This window comes from Pelodiscus sinensis, chromosome 2 (genome assembly GCF_052426305.1).
Source record: "Pelodiscus sinensis isolate ZL-2025 chromosome 2, ASM5242630v1, whole genome shotgun sequence".
Lineage (NCBI taxonomy): Eukaryota > Metazoa > Chordata > Testudines > Trionychidae > Pelodiscus > Pelodiscus sinensis.
Window position 1 is genome coordinate 243,618,788 of NC_143053.1, and position 6,000 is coordinate 243,624,787.

The following is a 6,000-nucleotide window of genomic DNA, read 5'->3' on the forward strand; positions in this document are numbered from 1 at the left end:
GTCTTAAATGACCTAGACAACAAGATTCAGCCCAAAGGAAAATGATGGCAACCTAACAAAGAAACAGTCTCCCTATGACCAGTTTTGAACTTTTGTTTTATATTCTCCTTGGTGAATAGATTCTTCATCTACAGAACTTGTGGACAGACACCATGTTCTCCATCAGTTATCTATCTATCTATCTATCTATCTATCTATCTATCTATCTATCTATCTATCTATCTATCTATCTATCTATCTACAAAGATGTAAGGATGAATCAGAGGAACTGTCCCAGACTGAGGTATCAAAAGAGGATGTTTTTTAATAAATTGGTAAATTAAGCAGAAGTAAGTTGCCAGGACCAGATGGAATACATCCAAGAGGACTGAGGGAACTCAAATATGAAATTGCACAACTGTTAACTGTTGCATGCTTAAATCCAACCTCTATAAGGATGTCTTGAGGATAGCTAACTGTAATGCCAATTTTTGAAAAAGGACCTAGAGATGATCTTGACAATTACCGGTGAGTGCATTTAACTTCAGTACAGTACTAGGCAAATTGGTTGCAATTCTAATAAAGAACAGAATTACAAGATTCATAGATGAACATGATTTGTTGGGAAAGAGGCAGCAAAGGAAATTTTGTAAAGGAAAATTGTGCCCCACCAATCTATTAGAGCTCTTTAAGGATGTCAGGATGTATGTGGACAAGGATGATCCAGTGCAATTTCAGAAAAAATTGAATTTCAGAAAGCCTTTGACAAGATCTAACACCGAAGACTTATGCAAAGCAAGCAGTCCTGGGACCGGAGGGAAGGTTCGCTCATAATTCAGTAACCTGTTAAGATAGGAAACAAATTGTCGGAATAAATGGTAGCTTTCCCAATGGAGAGGGGGGAAAGGGTCTTCCACGGATCTGCATTGGCACCTGTGTTATTCATCATATCCACAAACGATCTGAAAAGGGGGGTGAATTATGAGGCGGCAAAATTTGCAGAGGGTACAGAATTACTCAAGATATTTAAGTTCAAAGCTGAGTGCAAAATGTTACAAAGCGTTCTCACTAAATTGGGTGCCTGGGCAGAAGAAATTTATTGTTGATAAATGCAAAGTAATTCACATTTGAAAACATAACCCCAACTATACATAAAACATGATGGGGTCTAAATTAGCTGTTACCACTCAAGAAAGAGATCTTAGAATTATTACAGATAGTTCTCTGAAAACCTCCACTCACTGCAGCAGAAGTCAAAAAATCAAACAATGTTAGGAACCATTAGGAAGGGGTTAGATAATAAGACCAAAAAATACCATAATGCCACTATATAAATCTAAGGTATACCCACACCTTAAATAGTCCATACAGTTCCAGTTGCTCCATCTCAAAAAAGACACATTAGAATTGCAAAAAGTACAAAGAAGGGTAATGGGTATAGAACAGCTTCCATATAAAGAGAGATTAAAAAGACTGTTCATCTTGGAAAAGAAGATGACTAAATGGGGATATGGTAGAGGTCTATAAAATTAATAAATAGTGTGGAGAAAGTGAATAAGGAAAGGCCCCTTTACAGAACACAACAGTCCAGGGTTACACACTGAAATTAATAGGCAGCAGGTTTAAAGCATACATAAGTAAGTATTCTTCACACAATCCACAGACAACCAGTGGAACTCATTGCCAGTGGTTGTTGTGAAAGCCAAAATTACAACTGGGTTCAAAAAAGAATTAGATACATAAGTGGAGGACTGACCTATTAAGGGTTATTAGCCAAGATGGTCAGGGTTACAATCCCCTGTTCTGGTTGCCCATGAACCTCTGACTGACAAAAGCTGGGACTAGAAAACAGGAGCTGGAACACTCAATAATTGTGATGTTCTTTTTATTCCCTTATAAACATATGGTATATATGGAAGACAGAATACTGGGCTATATGGACCATTGGTCTGACCCCGTATGGCAACTCTTATCTAGACCCTAATTCAGCAAAGTAATTTAACATGTGCTGAGAAAACCATCTCTAGTCAACAACACATTTTACTATCTGCTTAAAGCTTAGTATCTGAAGCTACGTCTAAACTGCAGGCTTCTTGCACAGGAAACTTTTTGTGGAAGAGATCTTCCACAAAAACTTCTTGCACAAGAGCGCGTCGCACTACAAAGGCACATCGCAAAAGTGTTGCACTTTTGTGCTACAGAGCATCCAGACTGCATGGACTATCTCTCTTGAAAGAAAGCTCTGATTGCTATTCACAGAATAACCAACCGAGTACCTGTGTTTTTTTCGATTGGCTCTTTTTGCACAAAAACCCCCTGTTGCCCAACCACACCCACATTTTTGCACAAGAACTCTTGGTCAAAAAGGAGTTATTCCTCATAGAAAGAGGAATACCTATTCCGCAAAAACCCTTTGTTCTTTTGATTTACTGTAAATTTACTTGTGCAAAAACACATGTGAGGTGTGGATGCTCCACAGGTTTTTATGCAAAAACCCTGTAGTGTAGACGTAGCCTGAATAAGGTTTAATACATGGTTTGCTGAGTAGGGGTGGACTACCATGTCAGAACATTTAGATATCTTTTAAATGCTATTCCATCCAATACATTCCAAATTATTAGAGTGAAATCAGAAGAAAACAAAACCAGCTCAATTATTTGTCTTTAGCATTCTGGTATGTAAACATCCACTTCCTTGAGAGTGTAGATTCTTCCACCAATCTTTGAAGCACAGGTATGAGCAATCAGGCTGAATTTTATTAGGCCTGTAGAAACTGCTACTCTGAAAGAAGCACTTAGCATAGAAAAACTTGCAGGAGACATCATTGTCTTGCTAGTGCATCCTCCAATGAGCCACTGTTTACTTTTCTGGAATTTTAGAAGGAGGAGAAGTTTGAAAAGGGGGAGCGTTTTCAAAAGAAGTGATAATATTACAAACAAGAAAAGAGAGGCAGATTTTAAATGGGAAAGGGATTTGAAGGGGGGGAAAGGGAGGGAGAAGGCTTTCAAGGGGAAATCATTTAAAACCCATTCGTGGTTTTTTTCTCCCAGAGAAGCCATTTACAGAACAAAAAGCCCGCTGAGAAACCACAGATTAAAATAGCTCATTTGAGACATGAGGCAATTCACTTAAAAGAAACAGCTTCAAAGCAATAGGTGCATTTACATGTATGTATAAAGCTATTTCAAAGATTTGCACAGAAGGGAAAAAGCCACCTCAATGCTAGAGATAGTTCAGGGCACTTTGGCTCACTCTCATGTACTGATGTTACCCTGATGGTGCTCTCTTCCCAAAATGCAGCATTGCTGTACCATTTCCCCCCGCACTCCAATCTTCCCAAAAGGTTCTCAGGAGGAGACTGCACACAGACGAACATAAATCAAAACCCAGACAAAAGCTGTAAAGGCAAACAAGTGCCCTAGAAAAGAACAGCAGCTTCTTCCTCCTTCCCTCAGGATAGTTTCTACAAGTGGCTGGCTGGAAGGGGGCTGCTTTGTCAAGCAAGCAAGCACTGTGCAAGGGGTAAGCTGGGGCAGTCAGGCAGAGAGCAGTGCAGCTAAGTGATTCAGAAGAAGGGAAATTGGGGTTCAGCTAATTACAAGCTCCCAACCAAGAGCCACACTTTACAACTGTCAGGATGGAGATGTCAATTATGTTAAACCTGGATATTTTCCTTCTTTTAAAAGCAGAACAACAGAAGGCCTTCACAATGAAGTCCCATGTCACATGAGACTACAATGGCTTCACAATTTGTTACAAACATGAAATTACATCTAGTGATATGCCATGATATTTTGATAAGAGATGCACAGAAAAATCCCTTCCCCCTTAGTCTGAGAGAAAACAAGGTGTCTACATGGGCACACTGCAGAAAAGGCTCAGTACAAAAGACTACAGAACCTCCATTTAACCCTTTCAACAAGAATACTTGTAAGGGAGTGTCCAGGATTTGTCCCCATCAGAGTACCCCTTTGGGAGGCTATCTGGAAAATAGACTCATACAAATCTTATCCTTCCAGCAGGAGCATTCAGTGTCAGTCTTACAAAGACAGACTCTCAGACCACCAGCCAAGATCTATTTCTATTTGTCCCCCCTTCAAAGTGCTAAGTGAGATAGTCCAAGGTTAGCAGGGGCTTAAACTCAAGAGGAGATAGGGGAAGCCTGTCAGCAGCTCTGCCCAGAATATTGGGGCTCTCTGTTATCACCAGGTCTCTAGCACAGGTTTTAGGATACAGTCTTTACCCTTTAAATAGCACAGAGGATCTGTTCCCTTTCTGAGAGAGCATCAGTTCTGTAGCGACCACATCCTGGGAACCAAGAGGTTCAATAGCTCCCTTCACTGGCCTGCTCACTAATGAGTGGCACATCCTCCTTTTAAACTACTGCTCTATTTGTAGTATAACTTGCAGCTTTAGTGGAGCAGGGCTTCCCCTGCCCAAAGCAGCTCTTTAACTCCTCCCATGCCTGTGTGGGACTTCTATACCACATCACAGGGAATATTAGTGCAAAATACTAGTTTCCTGGCACAACTGGTGCAAAGTCAAAACCACTGGCTCTTCAGGAATATTTTTAAGGAAATCCAAAGATAGAACTAATGTCTGGCAGGAGTTATATAGTGGAATCCAGGAAGGGAACAAACTGACCCAGAGACAGCGAAATGCCAACTGTGAGCCTTGTCTAGTTCAGTGTCTAAATCCAGGTTTGATGGAAAACTAGGTGAAAGCACAGGTGTCACCTGAATTTTGCTTTGAGAATTTGAGCTTGTTCAATCCCAAAACCCCAAGGAAAATAGTAGGGGTTAAAGATCACAGATTGAAGCTGAATACATATTTTTCAGAAACTCTTTTAGAAACGAACATGACTTGAGTTTTGCCTAGATTTGCCTTCTCAAGTGCCATGCATGGTTTTTCAAAGCTATTCTTCAACTGCACTTGTTCCTTCTAAAGACTCAAGGTGAATCCTTCATTGGTTGCAAATGGGTGAGCAGGGAGGAATGGCAAAAAAAGAGTCACTTCAGAACTACTCCTTGGTAGTAATAAGTAATGCAGCTAGAATATTTACTTAAATTTGGGGGCACAAACTTCTACTCCATGCTCTGTTCTTGTCATTTCATGCCAAGGCAATATTTGAGCATGCAGAGGGCATATGATAAGGTGAAATTTGCACAAAAGTTAGACCAAAACCTTTTGTGTGCAAAAACAGAAAGGCTTTGCACACCAGAGTGATACAAAAGAAAGAAAGAAAGAAAGAAAGAAAGAAAGAAAGAAAGAAAGAAAGAAAGAAAGAAAGCTTAGCAAGGTTAAATATATCTCCCAATTTTTCTTCTAGTACAGATCTTGGTAACAGTTTCAAAATGATTTCAGTATTTAATCCATCCAAAAGTAATTTGATTTGCAGGCAATGGAGAACAAAGAGAGTGCTTTTAAATAAATCTTAATTAATTGTACATGCAAATGTCTTCAATGGATGTGGTCATGCAATGCAGTTAGTTGGCTAATTATGTTGAGACTGTAATTCCATATTTATATAGATAAACACATCCAAGTGCCTGCCCAGGAGTTTGCATGGTGAAGTCACAGAGCAGAATCATTTATTGATCCGTTAGAGCCACCCGTTGAAATCGTAATGTGTGCAAATGGAATTGCACCTCTAATTAGATGTCCATTTGGAGGCACAATGCTCATTTTCTTAACATGTGTCATACAGGTATAAGTGTAACCACTGAGGCTATGTCTACACTGCAGGCTTCTTTCGGAAGAAGCTTTTCTGGAAGAGATCTCCTGAAAAAATTTCTTCCAAAAGAGAGCATCCACACTGCCAAAATGGATCGAAAAAGCGGTCTGCTTTTTCAAAAGATAGTGTCCAGACTTAATGGATGCTCTCTCACATGTCAGCTGTGATTACAATGGGCAGAATGGCCACCACGGCACCAGTGATTTCTCCTTTTTCCTCTCCTTGCGAAAGAACTCCCTCTTCCCCGTCAACACATGCCTTTTTCTGAAAGAGCTCTTTCAGAAAAA